The sequence below is a fragment of the Nuphar pumila genome, chromosome 7 (assembly GCF_984573655.1).
Source record: "Nuphar pumila chromosome 7, dmNupPumi1.hap1.1, whole genome shotgun sequence".
NCBI lineage: Eukaryota > Viridiplantae > Streptophyta > Magnoliopsida > Nymphaeales > Nymphaeaceae > Nuphar > Nuphar pumila.
In genome coordinates, this window is record NC_143255.1 from 20,746,204 (window position 1) to 20,759,538 (window position 13,335).

Below are 13,335 nucleotides of genomic sequence, written 5' to 3' on the forward strand. Positions count from 1 at the left end.
ATTGCCGCACACATTGGACACAAATGCTATCCACGCATGATGCGCATAAGGCACTTGGCCGCATGCTGTCACGCGCTTGGCATGTTACTGGTATGGCATGTGTTGAGAAGGCTTACCGGGCCTTGTTGCCTAATGTCGCAAATATGTTAAGGCATAAAGTGTAAAAATTGTCCACATGAAGTTGGTCGTCGAGCTTGGCTTTGAACAAGAGCGTTGTGATTACGTAAGTTGGTAGAGATGTTGGAGAGCCCTTAGCCTGGTCTCTTAGCAAGGAGTTAGTGAAACGACATGTTTGCTTGTATTGCGTTGGACTACGCAAAAGGTCAACTATGTATTCAGCACAAGACAACATTGTGTGATGGTTCATGTATGTGCAAGAAAACAATGTCTCTCCCTACCATTGAGACACAGTGGCACAAAGATTGTATTTATAGCATATGAATCCTAAGGGTTAATGTGACACTAAAGAGGGCAGTGTTCGCTTGATTGTGAGTTTCTAATCAGAAACCATAAATGAGAAAATGTTTGTTTTATGTTGGTGAAAGCATGCAACTGAAGCATGTGAATCGAACACAGAAGAAAAGTTATTGGCAGGGTGGTACGAGACATTTTATCTACAGTAAGTGAAAGATTAAGGTTATTGATCAGTCGCCATGTGATATGAGTGAACCAGTATGTGTCGAAGTTTCATAACTCTTCGGCACCAACACATTTGTAAAACTCCTACCAGTTTCTTGTGGTAGCTCGAAGGTGGAGTGTTGTGTTTGTTTTAATGCATGTTGTAGAGAGTGCATGTTGAGATAGGCTAAAAAAAATTTGCGCTTTCGAGTGGAGAGACTCGTTAAGACTTGTAGTCTTTCTCTCTCATGTGATCCATGTGATGAAGTGAATGCGCAAACTGTTGTGTTGGCACTCTCGAAGAGCAAGTACAAGTGTAAGATGCATTTTATAAAGAAGGGTGTGATGTAAGTGGGAAATTCGTGTGGCAGTTGCACGTGAGCGACACCAAGTGTGGTGCTTGGCTTAAGGTTCGACCATAAGTGGGGAGACTCCAAGTGTCTCTTGCTGAAGTTCATGTTCGAGCGAGATGTCAGAACCAAGTTAATTAGCAGAAGTGTCTTCGAATAGAAGTAGATGGATGAACCTTTGTGGGTTTGCAGAGTGCCCACATCGAGCAAGGTGCTCATTGGTCTATTGTCGACATTCCTCTTTCTAATCACTTGGGTCGGGCATAGGTACGACTTGAGTCTTGAACTGGGACAATATATAATTTATTATGTGAATGGTAAGAGGTTGTCGATTTGGCTTATTAATTTGTTCCCAAGGGAACATTTATGTTGGCTCCATAGAGAGTAGTAGCTTTAACAATGTTGCCATTTGGATGAATGAACAAAAGACCACTGTAGAGGACCACTAATACGTGGCGCTCATTCGATCCCCCGAACACAGACATGGGATTCAGTGAATCATCGGGGGCGAACATACACCACCCTCTCATGTCGCGAGCAGGTTGTATGTTCCCCCCGCGAACACGGGGCCGCATGTTCGGGGGGTCCGAATGAGTGCCACGTTGGCACTCACACTACAACAAAGCATTAGATTAGCGACGACCACATTCCGTCGCGAATCCGTCGCTAATCCATCGCTAACCATGTTAGCGACGGATTAGCGACAACGAGGCGACAGTATGCTTACGTCGCGAATATTTCGACGCTAACTGGCGACGGAATAATTCCGTCGCTAATTGCGACGGAATAACGAGCGCTATATTCCGTCGCCAATCCGCCGGTACTAAACGGCGACCACGGCTTGGCGACGGATTTAATTCCGTCGCTATGCCGTCGCTAGATTAATATGAATAGCGACGGATGGTTCCGTCGCTAAGCCGTCGCTAGATTAATATGAATAGCGACGGAATCATCCGTCGCTAATCCGTCGCAAACACGAAAAAAAATAAAAAAAAATTTTATTTAAAAATTAATTACCGAGAACTGTACAATTTCTATTTCCTGTAAATAAAAAACAAACCACACAAAAAAATTCATATAACAAGTATCTATAATAATTAATCGTTCCACCTTAAAATTAAGAAGTTTAATTATTTACAATTCAACAATTACAATTAGGAAAAATAAAAAAAATAGAACTTCTTCAACACAGTCCTCTAATCATCGCCAAGATTTTGTGCGTCTTCTTGTTCATTGTCTTTATCTGTCCCTTCAGCTCCACTACCTTGATTATCGCTAGCAGCCTACACAAGAAAAGAACAGTCAGTATTGATAAACAAAATATAATGAAATAAATTACACACTATATGTGATTCTATCATGTGCTCATGTGTGATCTAAGGCAATAAAAAAACTCTATATGTGATTCTATCATGCTCATATGTGTGCTAAGGCAGTCAAAAAATTGAATATGTGATTATAGCATGTTCATATGTGTTCTAAAGCATCTAAAAAAACTCTATATGTGATTCTACCATGCTCAGATGTGCTTTAAGGCAGGCAAAAAACTATATATGTGATTCGATCATGCTCGTATGTGTGCTAAGGCAGTAAAAAAATTGAATATGTGAATATAGCATGCTCATATGTGCTTTAAGGCAGGCAAAGCAACTTTATATGTGATTCTATCATGCTCATATGTGTGCTAAGGCAGTAAAAAAATTGAATATGTGATTATAGCATGTTCATATGTGTTCTAAGGCATCTAGAAAAACTCTATATGTGATTCTACCATGCTCAGATGTGCTTTAAGACAGTAAAAAAAACTATATATGTGATTATACCTGAGAGGGACCTGGAATCGAAGATCCCCTATCCTAAACAGCGGCCTTGATCTCATTTCGGAGAAAGGGGGCGACGGTGTATTGGAAGTAGTTATTCAGTGATTCATTAATGATCTCGCGTATATCATCACCGGAAAGAATAGTCGGCTGCTTGGAGCTTATGTCGGCGCAAGAAGTCGGTGAGCCGTAACTGGAAGAACCAATAACTGGTGAAGTGTTCATATTACTCCCAAACCCGAACACGCGACCTTTTTTGGGTTCACCTACTGCAGTCACCCATGCTGTAGGATCAAATGATGGATGCTGAGTAGCGTCTTCGCCATATCGCTCTACCATCTGTTGCTCATATGCCTCCTATAAAATAATGTTTAAAGTATTCATTAATAATTAATGATAACATTATGATAACTTGCATATATATTGCAATGATTATTAATAGAATTAATACATACCGTTGTCGTTCTCGCCTTCTCTGATACGAAGACTCTCGTGGTCTTCCGTTTATGTGTTTCTACAAACACATCCTTATATGGTACACTGCCTCCTTTTTCTGCTTCCTGCGAAGTTAAATGACAAAAGATTTAGTACACAAGTTTGCAACAATACTTATAAAATTAATATTATATATTGATGAGTTACCGTTTTCTTTAGGTGGCTCCCAAATGTCTTAGATCCACCTGTGTGTAGATGGGCTTCGGGCATCTTCGATCGATTTTGTGAAGCCTTCGCAGAACGATTTTTAAATGCATCTACCGCCCACATATCGCACATTTCATCCCAGTAATCTCTCCTGATAGTAATAGGACCATGGCCCTTCCACAGTAATGGATCATCTACTACGCCAGATGCTTTTTTTGCTGCAGTCTTCATAGTGTGCAACATGTCTGCAAATCGATTGGCAACCACCTTCTGCCACAACTTCCTTGCATCATTTTCTTCCACCGTAGTTGCAAAGCGATTCGAAGCCTACAAATATTTTCAGAAAGTTAGTAGACATTGCTTAAATAAATTAAATATGAAACACATTAACTATGAGGAACAACTGTATACCATGAATGAGGACCACAATCTGTCTAACACCTCCTTTGGGTACTCTTTCCATTGAGCAACTGGTCCTGGTAGATGTTGAAGAAGTGAATTCCTAATCTCTCGTACTACTTCTTGTGGATCAAACCTCGTGCTGCACATGAATTGTTACACAGTAAATATCAATATAAAATATTTAAAAGATATGCAATAATTGAAAACAAAATACTTATGGTCGATTATCGATATACACTATTCGAATGAGTCTTCTTGTGCCAGCCTGAGAAGACCCTGTTTCCTGTGTTGGCTGTTGACTTGTGTGATCAACTGGTGTAGGTGGGTCGTGTACAGGCGCAACATCATCTGTAAAAAAATACATTAGAAATTCTCAGAATGTGCATTTGAACTAATCAAGCATCTAATTAGTTATATGATATACCTATCACAGGAGCCCGTGAAGATGAAGGTTGAGCCTGGCTACTACTGGATGAGCAACCACTATAGCCTCCACGAACCATATTCTAACAAATAACATATGTCATACAATACATTCAAATAATTCACATCAAGTATTACAATGCATTCAAGTCATTCACATCAAGCATTGCAATGCATTCAAATAATTCAAATCATTGACATCAAGTATTGCACTAATTCAAATCATTCGTTAATTGCATAAATTATAATACATTCAGATAATTGAAATCATTCACATCAAGTATTACAATGCATTCGAATCATTCGTATCAAGTATTACAATACATTCAAATAAAATTTTTAATCATTCACACCAAGTATTGCAATACAACACACATCAAGTAATTCAATGCATTTAAATAGAGGTTTGTAGTATAAGATTTTGCTCACTAGCTTGAGAATTCTTCCTCGTCACTAGTTTGACTTTCTTCTTCTTCTTCATTGTTTGCCCATCCACTTGGTACATCATTTGGATCACATTCCTCTATGAATGTTTCATCAGCCAATGGAGATATGACATGCATATCATGCGCAACATCGTGACCATAAGCGAAGTCACAGACATCATCTGATTGATAGTAATCACTGTCTTCAGCTAACTCATCTTCCTATAACTGATCATACTCGGGGTATAGTTTGGATTTCACCTTGCAAACTGCCCACCATTCATTTCTATCTGACTTTTTTATACTCGGATATGAAGTATAATAAACTTGTTGAGCTTGCGAGGCTAATATGAATGGTTCATATGTTCCAAACCTGGATTTATGATTCACCTCCACAATGCCTGAAGCTTTGTCGAGTCTTGTTGCAGTTGGATCAAACCAATGACACTTGAATATCGTAACCCTGTTATTCATGCCTAAGTAAGTCAACTCCATTATTTCCTCTATAACACCGTAGTAATCATGTTCATTTTCACCGTAGCTGCTACCCTTGACACACACGCCACTATTTATCGTTGATTTGTTTATACCGTAGTATTTTGTATGGAATCGATAACCATTTACGATATACCCGTTGTAGCATTGCACAACTTTGGTCGGACCATTTTCTAAATCACATATTCCTTGATCTTTAACATCACCATTGCGAACCTACGCACAAACATAAACAATGATTGTGATCACGATCAATTAAGTAACTTAGTGTTGTTTATAAGTACAAAATTTATGTTAGCTTCTTTACCAACTGTTTCAACCACTCCACAAACTTAGTTTTACGTTCTTTTTGTACTTCTGCATCAGTGAGATGTGAAACTTCATTTCGCAACTCCAGATCAAATCGTCTGCAAACCACAAATACTTATATTACCGAGTCATGTATCCACATATAGAACATAAAAGGATTTATAATTGAGTTGCATATACATATACTTACTCGATGTATGGGTCGATCGCTAAGCAATTAAAAAGAATATAGATGTGTGCTGCATCTTGCTCTCGATCTGTCAATAGCCTTGATCGGCAACTACCAAATGCATGCCCAAGTGGTTGAAATATCGACAGCTTGTCAGCTACAGTTACTTGTTCTCCATCATCGTTACGGGGCGGGCATGTGTAACGTGTTGGAATATGAGGTTCGAAGTACATAGATGAGAAATTTGAAATCTCTTCTAAAGTGTACGCCTCACAAATAGAGCCTTCTACTCTTGCTTTATTACGAACCTTTTTTTTTAGGTCGAACATGCATCTGACAAGAATATACATTTCAAATTTTAAATATCTGTCATTAAAGAGACAAATATAAAAAAACATATACCTTTCAAATGGGTACATCCATCGATATTGCACAGGGCCACCAACCCTTAGTTCATATGGCAGATGTATGATCAAATGTTCCATAACATCGAAAAATGCTGGCGGAAATATCTTTTCTAACAGACAAACAGTGGTGATGACAGAGTCCTCGAGATTCTTTACATCTGATACAACGACCTCCGATGCGCACAATGTTCTGAAAAATCCGCTCAACTCAGACAATACCCCCCATATAGGTTTGTCTAACATATCATGGAATGCTAGGGGTATCGATCGTTGCATAAAGATATGACAATCATGGCTCTTTAACCCATATAACTGTCAATCGTCAATCTTCACAGCCCGAGCAATGTTAGAGACATATCCATTTGGAAATCTCAGTTGTCTCAACCATTGACATACATGTTTTATTTGATCAGGTCTGAGCACGTACTTCGCCTTTGGTTTCAGTACTTTGCCATTATACTCTTTGAGTTCCAATTCTGGTCTTTTATATATTAATTTTAAATCCATACGGGCCTTCAGATTATCCTTCGTTTTTCCTTTAATATTCATTACTGTATTGAACACATTATCAAACACATTTTTCTCTACATGCATCACATCCAAATTATGTCGTATCAATAGGGTCGGCCAATACGGTAGTTCCCAAAAAATAGATTTTTTCGTCCAATTGTGATCCTTCCCAAATCCACGGAAGGGTGTAGGACTACGGGCATCTGTTAATACATCTGGAAAGTATCACAATCTTCTTAGAATCTCTATGCCAGACAATCTTGAGGATGGACCTTCCGTTTCAGTTGTGCCTGCTGTAAATGCATTCTTTTGACGTCGGAACAGATGATCGCTGGGTAGAAATCGACGATGGCAATCAAACCAGCAAGGCTTCCTTCCATGCCTCAATCTAAAAGCTTTGGAATCCTCCATGCAGTACGGACAAGCCAACCTCCCATGTGTGCTCCAACCAGATAACATACCATATGCAGGGAAATCACTGATTGTCCATAGAACAACGGCCTTCATGTTGAAATTTTGTTTTTTGTGGGCATCATACGTGGTAACACCGTCATCCCACAGTACTTTTAATTCATCAATCAATGGCCTTAGATATACATCAAGATTTTGGCCAGGTGAGGTCGGACCAGGGATCAACAGAGACAAGAAAAGATTTGGATGTTTCATACACAAGCTTGGTGGAAGGTTGTATGGAGTTACAAATACTGGCCAGCATGAGTATGGAGTTGATCTACCCCCAAATGGATTAAATCCATCTGTACATAGACCGAGTCTAACATTTCGCACTTCCATTGCGAAGTTCTGATGAGTACGATCAAAGTGCTTCCAAGCTTCAGCGTCAACAGGATGCGTGATCTTGTTTTCATCGTGTCGAACTTTATTTACATGCCATCTCATGTGTTTAGCTGTCTTTGAAGACATATACAATCGCTGCAATCTAGGAGTGATAGGAAAGTAGCGGAGCGACTTGTATGAAACTTCCTTTGATCTCGTGCTACCATTGTCTCTTGTCTTTGGCTTGAACCGAGGATGCCCACATGACGGGCATGATATGTCATTTTCCTGCTCCTTGAAATACAACATGCAGTGATTTGGACAAGCATCAATCTTTTTGTAACCCATACCTAGAGCGTTGACCATAACTTTCGCACGATAGAAATTTTGTGGCAATTTCTCATCTTTAGGCAACATACTCTTCACAATCATGCACAAATGGTCAAAACATGATTGACTCAAATTATACTCGGACTTCAAATTCATTAGTTGAAGAACTGCAGACAAGATAGTGTGACTCTCACAACCGTTCCAAAGTGGCTCATCAGCATCTTTAAGTAAATCATAAAATCTACTAGCTGCATCGTTTGGTGATTCTTCATCTACGGCAGTTCTTACATCACTAGAGCTCATAGCAGAACTCAGTTCTGTTCCTGCAGCATCAAATATCAAATTCGTATATGGATTATCGTGCACCACATTCACCCGTGCATCAAAATCGTTTCTAAATTCTTCTCCATGAAACGTCCAGTTCTGATAATCACTCACAAAACCCTTCCTGTATAGGTGATGTCTAACGCCATGAGGTTCTACAAATCGATTATTCTTACAAATCTTGCAGGGACACCTAATCCGACCTGTGGGATCTACCGTACTGACACTCGCCGTTGCAAATTCAATAAAACTATCGACACCATCCATATATTCATGCGATAACTCATTGTCCACTATCCTACGGTACATCCAATCACAGATTGCAGTCATTCTGTCGTATGATGTTACGAATAGTATCCTAATGAATTAAGAAAAAAATAATCAGAATGCTACGATGAAGAAAATATCAAATTTATCATGCAATATACTATGTCAAACAATAACAAGAATTTTGATGCATGCATTGATAACTTAATATTTTCATGTGCAAACTATTAATGACACGATACAATCATTTGAAGCATGCTTTTATTATAAAATTTCACATGGAAGTCAAAATCAAATTGAAAGTAACTACATGCAAGCATGGATACAATTACATCAAACATTGCAATACATCATAATCATTCATATCAAATAAATGGCAAACATGTACCTGCAGCAAACACACTTCAATATCTCACTAACTACTACCATGCTTAGCATGGACTCCGTACTCCAAAAATAAAAATACTTCCATATTCCTACATTAAAATCATGCTCAGCATGATCTCCGAACTCCAACAAAGCAGTCCTAGATATCAACAACTAAGTGAGTGTGTGAACAATAAAGTGTTGCATTCAATAAATTAAATAACATGTGATACGTTTGCATCACTTACTCACCACGGGTATTTACCCAATTTGCATTGTTTTTGTCATTTACTTACCACAGGTGGCCGAGCACGAGTTGGTTCCGTTGAAAAATCTGCACAAAAACAAAACAAATTAAGTAACAAACTAACTAATCATGAAATAAGATGAAACACTAACTAAAAAAATTAAAACAAATTAAAACAACTCTAACTAATTGAAAGAAGAGAAAAGAAAAATAGTATATATGTTAAGCCAAATCTAACTAGAAGATGCTAATTTAACAAACCAGCTATAACATGTTGAACCAGTCGACTAACATAAAGTCATAGACAATTTCTAATCTGAACTACTTAGCAAAGGAATAGTAAATCAATCAATTAGTTTACTAGAAAAGATGTGAACTCCGTTTAACTACCACTATCATAAAGAATTCAAATAGCCCTAATCTAACTAACTGATTGTGAGAACATTAAATACCAATCTATCTAAGAAAAATATAATTATAAAAGACTAATAGATTGAAATACTCTAACTAACCAGATTTCAAGAAAACAAATTGAAGTAAAACTAACTACTAGTAGACATTAACAAACTAACAAATTGATAAAAATTTATGAACTACTCTAACTAGAACAAACTAACAAATTGATAAAAATTTATGAAATACTCTAACTAACCAGAGTTGATTAAATCTCAACCTAGCCAGTTGATTTCGATTTGATTTTTTTTTTTATAATTTAGTCATTATAGTTGTTGATTAAACTCAAAACAATAAATCTTTTGCTACGATTTTATTAATTTTACAACTGTTGGGTTCAATCACAATAGTCTATTATATTTTAGCAGTGTGGTTCTTCATAACTACAGTCGTTTCAAATTTCAGCAGCTTGAATTGTAGTACCGTTGTTATTCTTTTTATTTCAATAGCAGTAATTGTTTCTAATAATTACGATCTGATTTTAGCACAACATAAAAGTATTAATTTTTTTTATTCAAATCATCAGCAACTTATATTTTTATTTTGAGCCGATGTTTGTAATCCAAATAGTCAATTTTTTATATATATATCAGCAGTTAGACATTCTTTTTAGCAGTTGATTTTATGACAGTATATTTATTATAATTTCCAGTAGTTTAATTCAATCTTTTCACAGCAGTTTGACAAATTGCAAATCAGTAGCTTGATTTATCATAGTTCAGTAGTGGATTTTGATTTCCACAAAAATTTAAGAATAATTCTACTTTTATCGACATGATTTTCAAATACAACAATTTGTTTTCAATTTGTTAGTTTGTTTTCAATTTGTTAGTTTGAAAGCACGGCAGGGGGTTAAACCCCCTGCCTTTCCGGCAGGGAAGGGGGTTAAACCCCCTGCCGGAAAGGCAGTTCCGGCATGGGGGGTCGACCCCCTGCGTTTCCGGCAGGGGGTCGACCCCCCCTGCCGGAAAGCACGGCAGGGGGTTAAACCCCCTGCGTTTCCGGCTGGGGGTTAAACCCCCTGCGTTTCCGGCTGGGAAGGGGCGTACAGCGTGAAGAAGAAGAAGAAGAAGAAGAAGAAGAAGAAGAAGAAGAAGAAGAAGAAGAAGAAGAAGAAGAAGAAGAAGAAGAAGATTACCTGCGCGTCGCCGGACGGTGGCGGGAGGTTGACGGGGAGCGGCAGCTGGCGAGCGCCGGCTGGCGAGCGGTGGACGGCGAGCGGCGGCTGGCGAGCGGCGGCGGCCGGACGGTGGCGAAAGCCGACGGGCGGCGGGAGAGAGCAATACAGCGAAACAGGGAAAATAGAAAGAGGGATGGGATTAGGGATTTACGCGACATTTAGCGACGGCTTAGCGACGGAATGTTTCCGTCGCTAAGCCGTCGCTAAACCAAAATACCAAAAAAGCGATGGAATATATTCTGTAGCTACGCCGTCTCTAATTAGCGACTGATTAGCGACGACAGAGTTCCCTATCTAAATCCATCGCTAAAATGGTGTTCTTGTAATAAAAAGTAGCGACAAAAACATGCAGTCGCTAATCCGTCGCTAAGTAGCGACAGATTAGCGATAAAAGTCGTTTTCTCGTTAATCCGTCGTGAATTAACGACAGATTCTATCTCTAGCTAATCTGTCGCTAAGTAACGACGGAAAAAATCCGTCGCTAATTTTCGTCGCTAATTAACAATTTTCTTGTAGTGTCATTCGGGAGTTATGTACGGAGGAATATCTTGGGATCCGCAATATTCCTTCTTACACACCCAAACTGACGAATGAGTGCCAACGTGGCACTCATTCGGACCCTCGAACATGCGGCCCCGTGTTCCACGGGGAACATACACCACCCTCTCCAAGATGTCAGTTTTGCACAGGCGCTCCCCTTATGTCGCACGAAAAGCACTAGAGTATGTGAGGGTGCCTATGTGTCTGCCAAATCTCATTGGCCTTGGGCATCCAGTTAAGTACTCTGGGCATGGTAGTGTTGTCCCAACTATGAAAGACTACATGGGGTATGCTTAGTGATGGTGAATGAGTTTGGGGTGCTCTTTATTATGACTTCAATCATCAAATGCTAGGGTGCCTTTATGATCTTTTCCTCAATGAAATGAGATTCTAATAGGGATTGCTCACGGGGTGGCCATACGGTACGCCCTGCAGTGCATGAAGCTAAGTCCCAATGTGTAGAAAGCTCCTTGTTGGCATAGTATGCATCGATAACAACAACTAAGTGATGCGTTAGTCTCGTTGGATATTGATAAGGTCTGTAGTACTGCTAAAGTATGATTGATGGTCAGCACTTATCGTTGAGATTTGTAAGGCTAGTTCAGACCTTAGATTGAAAGTGCTCACGTAAGTGGCTATCAACTATATATATATATATATATGACAACCATATACTAAGAAGTATTCTTACGAAGGAAAGCTTAAAAAAAACTAGTCCCGTTGTGTTAACGTCTTTGGGGGTATGACACGTGTAGAAAAAAACTTACTGAGCCATCTTACCTAGTACCGCAACAGGGTGTCGAAGCATTGAGTACAAAAAAATTGAGGTGTTTATTGCACTGCCAAATTATGTAATGACAGGCTGGCTTTCGCTGAGCAGAGGCTTTCTTTTTCCCTCATTAATACAAGGGGTTTGCCCTCATTAATACAAGGGGTTTGACACTCATGGCAATGGAATCTTGACCATCCGCCTAGTGGCCAAGTCCCCTTCAATATATCAAAACCCTTTAGAGCCCAAAAATACAGATACTAATTGCACGACGAATAGTCCACACCGGAGGACAAAGACTGTCCCAACTTGTCTTTGTTTTTAAGAAATAATAAATAATAAAAAATGACACAGCTTCCTCTCATTTACATTGGACCCACTTGAGCAGTAAGACGTGAATTGTGGAATGTTTTATCTATTCTTTGGGTCAGTACAAATTTGCGCTCCTGTGATAAATGTTTCTTTGTTTTTTTTATTAGTCATTTAAATTTGTGATATATTCATTTTTTATAAGAAAATAAAATTTTATTCAAAGGAAAGACGATAAACATATATAGGAAATATATATTCTTAAGGTTTTTTGTTTATATTTACAAGGAGAAATCGCCCCCAGGATCATAATAGACCTCGTTGTGCAGATGGCTCTGCCTGCCGTACTTAAGGCCACTGTCCTGGCAGCCTAAAACTTCGAGGGCTTAACCCTTGCCTTTTTCAAAAAACTCACTATATTAACTTAAAAATTATGTTTTTTTAAATATTTAGTGATACTATATATCACGAGATGTGTTCAAATTTCGAGTGATATTTGTGATTTTAGTTTACCGGTCAGTTTAGGGTTCTCTTGAGAATTTTCTTGTGGACAGTGATGCAACTTCAAGGATTTCTGGCCGTAGCTACTTTGGGCCTAGCTTAACTTTTGAAAGTTAAGAATTGATTTCCTTTATTTTTTTTAAAAGGCAAGCTGAGGTTAGGCAGACCTTAACAGTTATACAACTATACCATTAATTGGGTTTTGAACCTCCAATGTCCCAACACAAGGTGACGTGCACTAGCTGCTCCTACCAGACAACCAGAGCCCCCGTTGGTAGGAGAATTGATTTCTTTCTGCACTATCTATAACTGGGAATATAATTGCTACGTCCTTTGTATGTACAATCCAGTTGGGATCGCATAATGCAAGTCTTTTTGGCTTAATCAGACATTGTATATAGATATGTTTAGCATGATTGATTTGTTAGCAATCGACCCCTGGATTATGTTTTTTCAATAAACGATACAAGTTAGTGCACGTCACTTTGTGTTGGGAAATTGCAAGTTCGAATCCCAAATGGTATGATTGTATAACTGGTATGGGTCTGCCTAACCCAAGCTTTCTCTGTTGACAAAAAAAAAAGCTTTATCTGCCTAACCCAAGCACTGAAAGTTGGACCTAGCTCTGATCCACCCAGTCTCGGCACAAGACCGATCCATTGAGGCCTACACATCTTATCCGAGGATCAGCTTGGCCCCTTGCAC